The sequence below is a fragment of the Pelobates fuscus genome, chromosome 5 (assembly GCF_036172605.1).
Source record: "Pelobates fuscus isolate aPelFus1 chromosome 5, aPelFus1.pri, whole genome shotgun sequence".
NCBI classification, from domain to species: Eukaryota; Metazoa; Chordata; class Amphibia; order Anura; family Pelobatidae; genus Pelobates; species Pelobates fuscus.
The window spans coordinates 185,627,286-185,643,533 of NC_086321.1; the positions used below are offsets into that span (position 1 = coordinate 185,627,286).

General features: G+C 44.1%; 1 protein-coding gene across 1 annotated transcript in view; it reads left to right on the forward strand.

Moving 5' to 3' along the window:
• LOC134612699 (uncharacterized) overlaps positions 1 to 16,248 on the forward strand; it is a 156,727-nt gene that overhangs the window by 89,516 nt on the left and 50,963 nt on the right. The window lies entirely within an intron of this gene.

A 16,248-nucleotide genomic window follows, 5' to 3' on the forward strand; every position in this document is an offset into this window, starting at 1 on the left:
GTGAGAGTATAATGACTTCTAGCAAATAGATAACAAATAGTGCACTTCTATAGTATATTTTTGTTTTGTTGTGATATTCTTAAACATCTTAAAATCTCCAAATACAACTGAACTGAGACACTGTTAGCACTGGAATATAATACAGAAGAAAAAGTAATGTATAATTTGTAGTGGGACCTGGGTAACCTGGCTGGTTATCCCCTTTGGTAAGGATAGGTCAAACCCATTCCCCCAGTAACTGGACGGGACACAGTTCCAGGGTACAACTTTTACAATCTTTATTAGGGCACACAGCTTTTTATGCACAGACCCCCGCAGGGCGTCTCCATCCATACAACACAAAACCATGCAGGTGGGGGAAGGGTGACAGATAATCATATCCCGCTCTGGGAGATACTAACAGGGAAGGGGTTAAAGGGTTAAAACATATAGTGCTGATTAATACGAACACAATAGGTGGAGCAATTTGTATACTTTCCTCTCTATTCAATCGGTTTAACAATGCTGCAAAAACAGAGGGGTATACAATAGTGCAGATAACTCACAATATTATATAGAGATATTACATATAAAAAACGCACTCACAAGAGTAGAGCCATATATTAAACCAGAGCCAGGTGTTTAGAGCATTCTATCACTATTATATATACACCACTTGTTTTGTGTCTTATATGGTGCTGATTAGCCCCGGGTCCCACCTAGGATCCCTGCAAAAAGCGGGGCGATTGGATGTACAGAGCCCAAGATATTAGCGTTGAAAGTCTGGAGCTCAAGGCTCTGTACATCAGTAAAATTAGTCCCATGGTGATGCTTAGTTTAATCTGGCGAATTCAAACTTCACGCTTAAACCAAGCAACAACCAATCAGCTGAAAGGACGCGAGCGTCTTAGCTCCCAGGTTTTAGGGTGACAGGTAATCCATTAGGAGCAGGTAGGATGACCCCTGTAGCGGGATCGAAGACAGTGTAGGCAGGCCGGTTCAGGAGTCAAATGAGACCCCTGGTGGGCGTTCGTTGCTACGAACCGGTGGCCACCCGGGGAAGCACACGCCGCTCGTTACCTTGCGGTCTGCGGTTTTCACACCTCGTTAGCATGGTGTGATCATTCTAACTAAACATTCTAACTGGAGAATTGGGGTGGTCCGGCACGGTTCGGGAGACGAATGTTCCCCCTGGTGGGCATTCGGAGATATCAACCGGCGGCCACCCAGAGGAAGCAGACGCCCCCCATTCCTTTGCGGTCTGTGGTTTTCACACCTCGTTAGCGAGGTGTTAACATTCTAAGTAAACGCTCTAACATACAGACACATATTATGGATGTTATGTTTGGTTTACATGCAACTAACTCTATGATTTATTTTCTATTGCACCTGTTTTCACAAGAAAGGTAGTAGGGAGGAGTCGGGCAACTAAAGGCCAGTAAGCCTTACTTCAGTAGTGCGGAAAGTAATGGAAAACATGTTAAAGGATAGGATTGTTGAACATCTAAAAACACATGGATTTCAAGATCAGAGACAACATAGGTTTACTTCAGGGAGATCATGCCAAACTAATCTTATTGATTTTTTTGATTGGGTAACTAAAATAATAGATTAGGGTGGTGCAGTAGACATTGCTTACCTAGATTTCAGTAAGGCTTTTGACACTGTTGCACATAGAAGGCTTATCAATAAATTGCAATATTTAAGTTTGGATTCCAATATTGTTGAATGGGTAAGGCAGTGGCTGAGGGACAGGCAACAGAGGGTTGTAGTCAATGGGGTATATTCAAAGCTTGGGCATGTCACCAGTGGGGTACCTCAGGGATCTGTACTTGGACCCATTCTCTTTAATATTTTTATTAGTGATATCGCAGAAGGTCTTGATGCTAAGGTATGTCTTTTGGCTGATGATACTAAGATATGTAACAGGGTTGATGTTCCAGGAGGGATAAGCCAAATGGCAAATGATTTAGGTAAACTAGAAAAATGGTCAGAGTTGTGGCAACTGACATTTAATGTGGATAAGTGCAAGATAATGCATCTAGGATGTAAAAACCCAAGGGCAGAGTACAGAATATTTGATAGATTCCTAACCTCAACATCTGAGGAAAGGGATTTAGGGGTGATTATTTCTGATGACTTAAAGGTAGGCAGACAATGTAATAGAGCAGCAGGAAATGCTAGCAGAATGCTTGGTTGTATAGGGAGAGGTATTAGCAGTAGAAAGAGGGAAGTGCTCATGCCATTGTACAGAACACTGGTGAGACCTCACTTGGAGTATTGTACGCAGTACTGGAGACCGTATCTTCAGAAGAATATTGATACTTTAGAGAGAGTTCAGTGAAGGGCTACTAAACTGGTTCATGGATTGTAGGATAAAACTTACCAGGAAAGGTTAAAGGATCTTAACATGTATAGCTTGGAGGAAAGACAAGACATATGATGGAAACATTTAAATACATAAAGGGAATTAATGCAGTAAAGGAGGAGACCATATTTAAAAGAAGAAAAACTACCACAACAAGAGGACATAGTCTTAAATTAGAGGGGCAAAGGTTTAAAAATAATATCAGGAAGTATTCCTTTACTGAGAGGGTAGTGGATACATGGCATGGCCTTCCAGCTGAATTGGTAGAGGTTAACACAGTAAAGGAGTTCAAGCATGCGTGGGTGTAGCGTTACTTACCTTGTCCGGGGGCCGGCCGAGGTCCTCTGTTCCCGCTCAGAGCGCCGATGACTGCTTTGAGAGCCCTCTGCTCATCACGAGCACTCTTTTAAAGGGGAAGTGGGAGCCGAAAATCAAAACGGTCTCCCATTGGCCCCTGTCACCCCACACTCCCCATACTCTCACATATTGGGGGCGTGGATATGACAGGGGCCAATCAAGAATAAGTTGAAGGTATTTAAACTTACCTCTCCCTTTACTCCCTGCCATATCTTGGTTTCTGTTTCAGTTCCCTTTAGCGCTTGTTGTGTTCAGTTGTGTTCCTTCGTACTTGACCTTGGCTTTGTTTCTGACTACGTTATCTCTTTATCCTTATCTGTTCTGTTTGCCGGCGTGCTGTTTACTGTGTACCAGACCCTGGCTAGTCCTAGTTTAAGCTGTCTCTCTGTGCCCTTGACCTCGGATCATTCCTGAATCTGTCTCCTCTCATATACGTCGAGTCCGGCCATTCTAAGGTCCGGTAGACGTATCTCTCCTCTGTGTTGTCTTTTGTCGAGTTGAATCCTGCGAGTTGGGGTATATTTTCGTTACATTATGATAGGGCCATGGACCCCGCAGATTTGGCTCAGCAAATGGCTTCTCATGAGGCAAGGCTTGTAGAGCAGGATCACCGTATGGATCAGATAGCTCAGGCTCTCCAGACGCTCTTGTCTAGAACTATTCCTGCAACCGCACCTAACCCTCCTAAACCTCTTCTTCCCGAAGTATCCAATTTACCTAATACTTCGCCCCATTTAACACCCCCTCCCAGGTATGGTGGGGAAGCTAAGACATGCAGAGGTTTCATTAATCAAATAGAATTCCACTTTGAGATGTATCCACGTTCCTTTCCCACTGATAGGTCTAAAGTGGGGGTTTTGATGCATCAACTTACTGACAAAGCACTTGAGTGGGCAAATCCTATTTGGGAGGCTAATGGACCTATGGTGCATAATTTCAATAGTTTTCTTACGGCTTTTCATAGAACTTTTGACACAACGAAAAGGTCAAAGAATGCCGCAAGAGCATTAATGAGAATTAAACAGGGTTTTAGGTCTGTGGCTGACTATGCTATTCAGTTTCGTACCCTTGCTTCACAGGTAGATTGGACCAATAATGGGTTAACTACTGCGTTCATGGAAGGTTTATCTGACACTATATTGGATGAGGTAGCAGCAAGGGAGCTTCCTCATTGATATAGATAATAGGATTCGTGACAGGCTCTATACTAAGAACAGGAATAGATGTTTTGTTACACCTATTAACCCCAGAATTGATAAATCTGAGAGTGTTAAAGTATCTGAGGAGGAACCCATGCAATTAGGCGTTGCCAAACTCTCTGATACTGAAAAATTACTTGGGAGAAGGGACGGACTCTGCCTATACTGTGGTAGGAGAGACCATATGGTAAAGGAATGTCCTTTGCTTCCGGACAACTCTCGCACCTAAGATCTTATAGGGGACTGGCCTTGGGTGTGATATCTAAGTCTCCTAAATTGCCTCCTAACCGTTTGCTTCTCCCTGTTTCTCTTCATATGGGAGAGAGTTGTATAGCTGAAAGCATACTAGCCTTGGTTGATTCCGGGGCTGCTGAGAACTTCATAGACTCTGGTTTTGTTACGAAAAACAACATTCCCATCAGAGAGAGGGAGATACCTTTGGCCATTGAGGCCATAGATGGTAGACCTTTAAGTACTCCAGTCGTTACCCATGAAACTGTACCATTATTCATGTACACAGGGGTTTTACACATTGAGACCGTTCAGTTCCAGGTTATCACCTCTCCCTCTTCTCATATCGTGTTAGGGTACCCATGGTTATGTTCTCACAATCCCATTTTCGACTGGGAGTTGAGACAATTAAAATCAGGGAGCAAAGCCTGCCACAAATCTTGTATAAGGTGATTTAAGACCGTGTATCGATTATAGAGGTCTAAACAAAATCACTATCAAAAATGCATACCCTATACCTTTAATTACAGAATTGTTTGACATCCTGAAACATGCTACTGTATTCACTAAATTGGACCTTAGAGGTGCATACAATTTAATACATATTAAGAAAGGCCACGAATGGAAGACTGCATTCAACACTAGATCCAGTCATTACGAGTATACTGTTATGCCATTTGTTCTTTGCAATGCCCCAGCAATATTTCAAGAATTAATTAATGACGTCTTAAGAGACTTTATTCACACATTTGTAATTGTATACTTGGACGACATACTAATATATTCTACAGATTTACACACTCATCACAGACATGTTACAACGGTCCTGAAGATCCTTCTTGCTAATGGTCTTTATTGTAAACTAGAAAAATGTTTATTTCACCAATCCGAAGTCCAGTTTTTGGGGTATTTGATTTCCGCCAAATGTTTTCGTATGGATCCCCAGAAGCTTTCTGCTGTCATAGAGTGGCCTCTACCACAAGGTTTGAAAGCAATTCAGCGTTTTCTTGGTTTCTCTAACTATTATAGACACTTTATTAAGGGTTTTTCTTCTATTGTAGCGCCTATCACCCGTATGACAAAAAAGGTTGGTAATACTCGTGTCTGGTCTCCCGAGGCACTTCAGGCTTTCGACTTTCTTAAAACTACATTCGCCTCTGCACCTATTTTACAGCATCCTATCCCCTCACTGCCTTATATTCTTGAAGTTAATGCTTCTGATATCGGGGTAGGTGCTGTTTTGTCCCAAAGAGAATCGCCTGAAAAGCCATTGCATCCTTGTGGCTTTTTTTCTAGACAAATGTCCAAAGCTGAAAAGAATTATGATGTGGGTAATCGTGAACTCCTTGCTATTATCTTAGCTCTTAAAGAAAGGAGACACTTGTTAGAAGGAACTAAGGATCCTATCCTCATTTTTACGGATCACAAGAACCTATCCTACCTTGGGGAAGCTAAAAGATTATCTTCTAGGCAGGCTAGGTGGTCATTGTTTTTGTCCCGTTTCAATTATATTATCACCTATAGACCAGGTGATCGTAACATTAAAGCAGACGCTCTGTCCAGACAGTTCGAAACTGCTGACAAACAGGAAATTGATGTTACTCCTGTCATTCCCCCAGACAGAATAATAGCTACCACTATTTTGTCTATTTCTTCATCCCTCTTGGCGAAACAGGCGAAACAAAGCATGGCACCTAGCGAGAGGCATATTGATAAATTGTTTGTTGATGTTCCCGAGAGACGGGAGATTTTGTCGTTATATCATGATACTAAGACTGCTGGACATCCTGGTATTTCCAAAACTATGTCAGCTGTTTCTCTGTATTTTTGGTGGGATTCCTTACGCAAGGATGTCACTGACTATATAGGTGCTTGTACTACTTGTGCATGTATGAAATCTTCTCGTAGAGTTCCTTGTGGGCTTTTGCATCCGTTTCCCGTTCCTGAGAGACCTTGGTCTAACCTATCCATGGATTTTATTGTTGAATTACCCCCTTCGAATGGTTACACAGTTATCCTGATGATAGTAGATTGGTTTTGAAAGATGGCTCACTTTGTGCCTCTTCACAAGTTGCCCACATCCAGGGAACTAGCTAGTATCTTCGCTAGAGAGGTTTTCCGGTTGCATGGTATTCCCGTATCTATTGTGTCCGATAGGGGTAGCCAATTTATTTCCAGGTTCTGGAAAGCCTTTTGTTCAGAAATGGGTATTTCTCTCTCATTTTCTTCCGCTTATCATCCCCAGTCTAATGGAGCTGCAGAACGTGCCAACCAGTCTCTGGAGCAGTACCTTTGTTGTTTTGTGTCCCACCATCAGAACAATTGGTCTGACCTTCTTCCTTGGGCTGAGTTTGCTCGGAATAACGCCACTCATGATTCTTCCGGCAGAAGCCCTTTTTACGTTGTCTATGGCCTCCATCCCATTGTTCTTCCAGCTGCATTCTCCTCACAGGGCATGCCAGTTCTGGATGAGCATTTGGTTGGTTTGCGTAATACTTGGGAGCAGGTTCAGCGTTCTTTGGTGGATTCCGCTGCTCGCCAGAAGGATCAGGCTGACAAGCATCGCAGAGCGGCTCCTTCTTATGTTGTGGGGGACAGGGTTTTGCTTTCCACGCGGAATATTCACCTACGGGTGCCTTCTATGAAATTGGCTCCCCGCTTCATTGGTCCTTATCGTATTCTACATAAGGTTAATCAATCCTGTTTTGTATGCCTTGGGTCTGCCTAAGAATCTGCGTATTCCTAATGTCTTTCACACCTCATTGTTGAAGCCTTATGTACGCAACCGCTATACCCGGCATACTCCTCCTCCCCCTCCTGTCTCTGTGGAGGGTCATGAGGAATTCGAAGTTTCTGCTGTTCTTGACTCTCGTTTCCTTAGGGGTCGACTTCAGTACTTGGTACATTGGAAGGGTTATGGGCCTGAGGAGCGCAATTGGATTTCAGCTCATGCTGTTCATGCTCCCTGCCTTGTGCGTTCTTTCCATTCTCGTTTTCCTGCCAGACCTGGCCCTACCTGCCCGGAGGGCGTGTCCTCAGGGGGGCTACGGTAGTGTTACTTACCTTGTCCGGGGGCCGGCCGACGTCCTCTGTTCCCGGCACGCTCAGAGTGCCGATGACGGCGGGCGCTGACTGCGGAATGCGGTCACGTGTCCCGCCTAGTTTTGAGAGCGCACCGCGCATCACGAGCACTCTCTTAAAGGGGAAGTGGGAGCCGAAAATCAAAACGGTCTCCCATTGGCCCCTGTCACCCCACACTCCCCATACTCTCACATATTGGGGGGCGTGGATATGACAGGGGCCAATCAAGAATAAGTTGAAGGTATTTAAACTTACCTCTCCCTTTACTCCCTGCCCTATCGTGGTTTCTGTTTCAGTTCCCTTTAGCGCTTTTTGTGTTCAGTTGTGTTCCTTCGTACTTGACCTTGGCTTTGTTTCTGACTACGTTATCTCTTTATCCTTATCTGTTCTGTTTGCCGACGTGCTGTTTACTGTGTACCAGACCCCGGCTAGTCCTAGTTTACGCTGTCTCTCTGTGCCCTTGACCTCGGATCGTTCCTGACTCTGTCTCCTCTCATATACGTTGAGTCCGGCCATTCTAAGGAACGGTAGACGTATCTCTCCTCTGTGTTGTCTTTTGTCGAGTTGAATCCTGCGAGTTGGGGTATATTTTCGTTACAGTGGGATAGGCATAAGGCTATCCTAACTATAAGATAAGGCTAAGGACCAATGAAAGTATTTAGAAAATTGGGCAGACTAGATGGTCCGAATAATTCTTATCTGCCGTCACATTCTATGTTTCTATAAGCCATATACAGGGAGCCGCCGTTCCAGCTCCATAATATGTGAGTGCAATATTTTACCTTACTTTTATCCCTTCTTTGGTTTGACATACTACACCATATTGTTTGCACTCTGCTGAGTGACCGGGAGAAGAAGAGGTGACAGTGAGTTTCTCCCCTCTAATGCAAACATGGTGTGAGGGATTCAGAGAAACTGAGGGAGCAGGTAGTTGGTCTGGAAATCAAAGAACAAGATTTTGAGATTTTTGTTTGAAAAAGGACAAAACTGCAGATTAAGATCAAATATTGATCAAATATTGTTTGCAGCAGATTCTTAAAAGTAGTTAAATATCGATCAGGTAGTGTAAGGGTTACGCCCGCTTCACAGTGACAGACCAAACTCCCCGTTTAACGCACCGCAAACAACTGCAAACAGTCCATTTGCACAACCGCAAACTCCCCATTTGCACAAGGTTGGATACCAAGCTAGTCATGTCCCGTTCCTTGTCCTCACTGATGTCATTGAAGGTCTCTTCCTCCACCCAGCCACGTACATCACCAAGGGTCCCCGAAAGGTGACAACAAGCCCCCTGTATTTTTTTTTTCAATGTACACTACTGTTACACCAGATATGAGTTGCACTGGTGTGACACTGTGCCCTGGCAGGCCCTGAAACGCACACGTGTGAAGGAAACTGACTGCTATTATTTCACAGTCAAATTTCTAGTACACTACTGTTACACCAGATATGAGTTGCACTGGTGTGACACTGTGCCCTGGCAGGCCCTGAAACGCACACTTGTGAAGGAAACTGACTGCTATTAGATTACAGTCAAAAAAGGTTTTTTTTTAATGCAAGCTATTGTGACACCAGATAAGAGTAATGGCACTGGGCAAGTGGGCACAGTATACGCTGTGAGCCTGACACACACGCTGTCAGGCAGGCAACTGCAATTAGATTACACAGAAAAAAAAGCAGACTGATGTTCTAGCCCTAAAAATGGCTTTTTGGGGTGCTGTCCTTACAGCAGAGATCAGATGAGTCCTTCAGGACTGTAGTGGACACTGAATACACTAGCCCAGCTATCGATTTCCCTATTAAATCAGCAGCAGCTACACTGTCCCTCCTCTCACTAAGAATGCAGCTTCCGGGGGGCGGGGCCAAGCTGTCATGGAGGAAAGACGCACTGTGTGTGAGCTCCCTCAATATCTCACTTTAAGTAGCTATCAACAAGCGAATTTCACCCCAGAAGGCGATGACCCAGCAATGTTGCTCCTACCTGACCAACCCGACATGCTTAATAGCGGTCAGCAACTCGACAGAGTCTTACTTACCTCCGCGTGGCAAGTGTGGCCTGGTGCTCACCGGGCAGGAGAGGCAGCCGATCTCCCGATTATGGGATGCCCAGGAGCAGCTACTTCCCGGCAGGAGCTCCGTTACCCCCCTCGGACCGGTGGGGGTTATTCCGGTCCACCCCTGAGAGGCTGTCTGGAGCTAATGGATGCACAGAGCACAGCCGCCCAGGCTGACATACTCATCTGCGACTCTCCCAATATGGCGGCAGCCGCGTGTCCTCCTGGTACCAGCAAAGCATGGCAGGATATTGAGTCTAAGCTGGACAGACTCTTTAATCAATTTTGGAAGCAAATAACAAGCAGGAAGCCCCAACAAGCTCCACCACAGCCCTAACATGCTCCACCACAGCTAAGCGAAGCAGTCCCCATTAAAATCCACCAACGCAAAAGGCGTTGAAGACGGGACCGTAGGCACAAACAGAAATGCAGAGCCTGCCCCACGTCAAGCAGTCGCCTCCTCCTTAAGCCACCACAACCCTGCACCAGACGTGAAGCACCACCGGGACAGAGCCGACCACCCGACAAAACAAGCTTCCACCACCTCAAGCCGCTAACCCGGCACTCAGCCAGAGACTTGCCTTTGTTGTTCCAGGTATCAGGGACTTCCAGGGTCTGCACCTGGCGCCCAGAAGGGATCGGATGAGCACAAGCAGTAAACAGCAGCCTGCCAAGCATGTCCCACTATAGCCGATCCTCCACACCATGCCTTTGATCACATGAACTGCTCTCTGCACATTAACTAATCGTAAAGTAGCAAGCGTTTAAACATGTCATTATTTCACCTCCTAAAGAGTTTGTCGTAGTTCCTTACATGCCTTTACCTTAACCGTTCATGCATTATGTTATTCACTAGTCTCATCTCATGGGGCGACTAACTCTTGATTTATAACTAGTGGTGGAGCTGCTGATATAAATACACAGTTGATAACGTGCAAGCTACATCCTAAACATGACAGCCATCTTTCACAACAATGTACTGCTATATACTCATACCCTCAGGGCAACTAGCCATGATATACGCACGTTCAGCCTAGCATGCTCAAATATAACACACTTCTGTCTGAAAAAAAAAAAAAAAGAATGCAGCTTCCGAATGAATCTAAAATGGATACTGTCCAGGAGGTGGGAGGACCTGGGAGGGAGGGTCTGCTGCTGATTGGCTGGAATGTGTCTGCTGACTGTGAGGTACAGGGTCAAAGTTTACTCAATGATGACGAATAGGGGGTGGACCAAACATCGCATATGTTCGCCATCCGTGGCGAACGCGAACAAGCTATGTTCGCCAGGAACTATTCGCCAGCGAACCGTTTGGGACATCTCTACTCTTCACAAACAAACAATGTAATTATTATGTTTGTCTTCAAACCAATAATAGAACAGTAAAAACACTAAACCTTTATCTTCCAAATACTTTACATGAAAAGTAATGGGCAACAGAACTCACATTTTATATAAAAAAAAGAAAATAAATGTATAGCTGGTTAGCAAACTAACGCTAACCCCTCACCCCTCTACCTGATGCAATGTATTTCCAGGAAGATCGATCAGCGCTCTGCGCTTTAATAATGCGACCAGGCCCACTTGTGATGATGTCAGAGCTGGGAGGAAGTTAACTTCCTCCCAGCAAGCCGCGCTCGACGAGAAGGAGTGCGCCACGTGGGAGGAGGAAAGAAGGGGAGGGAGTTAGAGTTAGAGCTCTAACTTCTATCTACCTGAGCCAGGCACTGGAACCCAGGGAAGTCACGATCCAGTAGGAAACAGGAGGAGGTGACTAAAAAAAATTTACATTTTGGATGTGTGTGTTTTTGTGTATCTGTGTCTGTATGTGTATCTGTATGTGTGTCTGTGTGCCTATATGTGTTGATGTAGATCAAATCAAGCATTTGATTATTTGTCTATCTACTCCTTTCTAAATTGATTGTGCGCATGTCTTCTAGAAGTAAATCACACCGGACACATTGCAGGTTTATGAAGAACTCCAGAGTGGCCTTTATTGCAATTCCCTTTTAAAGCAGAAATACGTCATGTACAGAGTCACAGTTAACACACAGTATACATTCAACAATTGGTTAAGGGGTCTTGTCTAAACCCACCCTACAGGATGTAATGTCATCATTACAGAGTTCTCCCACCCACATTCCAGCTCCGTCTTGGATACACGATGGGAGGGGGAGTGAGTTAGTAAAGGAAGCTGTTCCTTTAACACAGGAATTTGTTACACGAGGCTTGCTCGATGGGAAGGGGGGAGGGTAGCCAGATGGGAGGAATTTACAGAGGAAATAGTTACTGAGCACACGTGTAAGAAATTATGACCCTCTTTCAAGGATATTCTTTTAGGGAATGTGTGACAAATAAGATATAAACACAAGTGTATAATAGTAAAAAAGACATTTTAGTATTTTGTCCATAACAGTCCCCCCTTAAAATGACTATTTTACTAACAACTACTATCTCTAACGCTAATACTGTCCCTATAGAAAAATAACAAAAAGGCTATCTTGCACATCTTTCTGAACAGGCCTCGAACGCTTCACTGCGCGGGTGACCCGTAGCAGCTTGTCCACTACTTCTCCCGCGACAGACTTCTGCCCGTAGAGACAGACGCTATCCCTGAATGTCCTTAAGAGGAAGTAGCTGTTGATTTAGTGCGGTGGGACTGTAAGGGTGTATGTAGTGTATCACGGTCTATGTCATCAATCTCTTGGTGAAGGAAGGTCGGGGTGATCTGGTCGATTGTCTGATCAACTGTCTTTTGTAGGCATTTCTTAAGACAGGGTATCGAGGATGATTATCGTTATTAAAGTGGCAACACCTATTTGGACAAGAGCACCTTGCCATTTAGACATACATCCAAACCATCTTTCCCATGGATCCGTGGCCCCAGAATTCTGTTTCAGTTAATTGGACAAACTCTTTAACTTTTCTATTGCCAAAGTTACCTTACCATTAGGGCCTGTATTATCTGGGATATAGGTACAGCATATCATGGTGTCTGGGAGTATTTTACATACACTCCCTTTTCCTGCCAAAATCATCTCGAAGGCCATTCTATTCTGGAAGGTCATCTAAGAGGTAGCTTGTAACCACCCTATCCCACCATATATCCTATAACAAGTATAGTTCCCAGGAAATATAGTAATGCCTTCGTCTGGGTTAATATTTTTAGTAATGATTGGGTATTCATTTTCCATGACTCACATGCTGACCGCTTAGGTTAAATTATAGTGTAGAGACTTAAAAAGCATACCTCATATCCGGAGGAAGGTTCAGGGATACAGTACCTGGGTGAGGCCTCGCTCCTCCGCAGACATAGCAGTTAGACTTGTTATGTTTAGTAGCATTGTATTTCATCCATTCAAGTCACAAGTTAGTGCCAGAGAAACCTGTCTCGACAGCCATAGTATCCTCAAATATGGGATGACTACCATGTCTTTTAAAGTCATAATGTGTGGTTTGAGGGGATTAACAGTCATGTGCGTGGCACCTACCCATTCAGGTGAGTCCTACATATCCCGTAAGTAAAATGTCTCCTGGTTATTGTATGAACCTCCTCCCTTCCAATTCAGATTTTATTAGCTGTAATGCTTGGGAGAATAGATTCAAACTTAGTTTCTTACCTTAAAATCATTGGTACCCCCCTTGACACCCCTATGGCATTAATGTGGGTAAATCTGCCCTTTATAGGGGTGCTCCTTTTTGTCCTGACGCATGAATGTGGTGTGTCAAGAGTACCTTGGTGATTGTCATGTATTATGTGTATGGACATAATAACCTTGGCTAGGGCACTTATTCTTAATCTTATAAATCTTGTCTCATGCTACACTAGTACTGGCAGACTCAGATCATTTAAAAATTCAATATTAATATCACCACAAACTCAAGATAAGCAGATGATTCTGAAGAAGCTTCGACTGTGCGTAGGCACCTCAGACTTGAGGGCTGCAGGGTAAGGAGTATGTCTGTTTCTCTTTAGTTTCACGAGGTCCCCTTTTGGGGTATTCGGCTTTCCATCGATGGCAGGTGGTCAGGCATTATTATGGCCATCAAAACACCCACTTGTTGATATTTTCTTCAACAAGTATCTTTGCTCTCTAAGAATGGAGTTTCAAAAAGAGTTGTCAAGATCAACAAATGCTACTTCCCATGAAGCAGAGGCAGGCTTGATTCTGGAATGATGAATCCACGGGGTGATCTCTGTAACTTTCACGGTGCACTACTCAGCATGTGGTCTTGGTTAGCACTTTGGTGACTGGGTAGGCCTCTGGCCATCCTAAAAAACATGTGTACTATAACTAGTGCATATTTGAACCAGCCACTCTTTGGCATTCTGGATGTAGTCAACTTGACTCCTCTGGAAGAGATAGTGAGGTTTGGCTAGATGCTTGGGGCTTTCCTCCATTCTTCCTTAGTTGCCCTTGGCACAAATGGCACAAGATCTACAGTAACTGTTGGTCAGAGAGGCAATTCCTGGTACTTCAGAGTATTTATTGATCTAAAGAGTTCATGAGGGTTCTGGACAGATATGATGCTCTGTAGGCCCACTGGACCACTGCTGAGTATATGTTCTTGGGTAAGCAGAACTTGAAATTGTTGGGGTACAGCCCGTCTGGGTTGCCCTTTTCTGTTTCCAGCTTGTGTTTTTTCAGGGTCAGTAGCTTCTTGTGTTTCCTTCAGGAGCTTGAGGTCTGTGGGTAGGATCTTACATGGTGAATATAGGAGTTTCTTCAGCAGACACTCTTCTGTCCACTTCCCTTAGTGCACTTACAACTTATTGGACAACTTGGTCAGCCAGATAGTTGCCACATGCTTCCTCTGAGTTCAGTCTTCCGTGAGCCTTTATCTTCAGTATGGCCACTTCATCAGGAAGGTGTAGGGCAGCCATCAGCTCTTTTTAGCCGTGCTGTACTTAACTGGCATGCCAGTTGCTGTAAGAAATCTTCTTACTTCCAGATTCATTCCGAAGTCATGTGGCACACCTAGTGCATACCTTGTGGCAGAGTAGATATTGGCGTGTCTTCCTTCAGAGATTTTGCATGCTGTGGTGAGAGCCTATAGCTCAGCTTCTTGTGCAGACATTGTTGAGGTGAGATACTTGGTCCACTGTAGTGACAGCAAATCCGGAATAGATCTGTTATGGTGAGTTGCATCTCCACCAACTGGAACAGGTCTTCTTCATGATGAATATAAGATAACAGAGAAGTGTGGGATATGGCTGCAAATCTACAACAAACAAAACACATATATAGTGTGATACTCATGATGAGGTTCAGGTCCTGGTATATTTCTGAACCACAAGATGCAATGAGGAAAAGGCTAAAAATAATAGTCAGTGTCTAGGTCTAAGCCAAGACTTTATCATTTCCCCCTCTGGGAAGTGGCAGAAGAGTGGCCAGGTAATAGAGTATCATCTCTGCAGGGTGATAGTATCCTGCACAGAATTTGTCTATTACAGGGAGAAGTGGGTATTGCAGGGAGAGAATCAGGGAACCAGGGCACCATTTGACACCAGAGCCTTAACCTGTTAGGGAATAGCAAGAGCTTGGACAGGCTTCAGGGGGGTGGGGGAGGAACTATGGCTTAAGGGACAGGCTGGCCCCTGGGAGCAACTTCACAGGAACTGGGGGGGGGGGAACATGGAGGTGTACAAAATCTTCGGGGCCTATATAATTCAGGTAAAGGTATTGGGGGAACTAGCTATGACCCTTGCCTCCTGGTCAGGTTTCACTGTGTGGAGCAGAAGAACTAATAAGCAGAGGGCTGTTTTATCAGCAGCAGAGAGTGGTGCAGACATATGAATCTGGCCATCAGGCATAAAGGTGATAGAGGCCTGCAAGTGGGGGGAAGGACATCTGCACCTAGCAGATTGATTGGACAGGTAGAGGTAACCACAAAGCGAGGCTTAGTTAACAGGCTACTCCAAGGAGAGCCATCTACACTTATGCAGGAGACAACAATATTAGACAGGAATGAGGAGTCAGGCAGGCCTTGCTTGCTACAAATAGATTCCATGTGGCCTGCTATACAAGGCCGCATATAGCTGTTGGTTATGGGCCTTATTATGTACTAAAACCTAAGTCAGAGGAAAATTTGGGACAACCTGAAGTGATACTTCTCTACAGACGCTAACTCATCTTGGATGACATTGGTAATACAGGTAGCCTGATCAGTCAATTTATCTTAGGCTTAAAAAAGTCATGCCATGTAGTGGAATGGGTCATTAGGATTCGGGCAATTCTACAGTAAAAGGGCATAGTAAGAGTGGAAGTGATGTTACGTTAGGAGTAGGCGTGGCTGTGGATAGTGGTAAATCTGCCTTATCCATTCTCATATATTATTCCTTTTGTCTGCTGTATATCCAAACATGTGTATGTCCAGGCGTTGCAATATACAGTAATCCATTATCGGTCATGATATTAAAATCTCATTCTTATGAATTAAATAAAAGATTTTAATTCAACCCCAGAAGTAACAAGGTTTTCCTTCCTTAAAAAGGATTGGAGTTACTGTACTGAATCGCGTACACCCAATATAACATACATTGCATGTTCCTAACAACTGCTACATTAGTGTATTTCATTCTGAGACACTTGCAACCTTAATGTAAATTTATTTTAATTAATTAACCTAGTACTTTCCTATAACCTACATAAAACAATGAAAAAAAAAACAGTACAGACTAACAATTTAGTAAAACAAACAAACAATGAAACAAACATAGATCTCTATTCTTGTGATGGTTTTAACTCTCAAATCAAATATCTGCAAGATCTTAAATAATGTTGGTTATTGCACCAAACACAAATAACTGTAGTAGTTATAGTCTGCCTTCGAGTGTTAACTCTGCAGTTTATAGTTGAGGCAATTGGGAGTGGCTCAGCTGTCTGTATTGCTCTTTCACACTGAGTCCTAGGGAAAAAAAAGGAGGGGGTCAAATCTGCACTCCTCTCTCTGCCTCTCACAAGTCAGTGTAACCCAT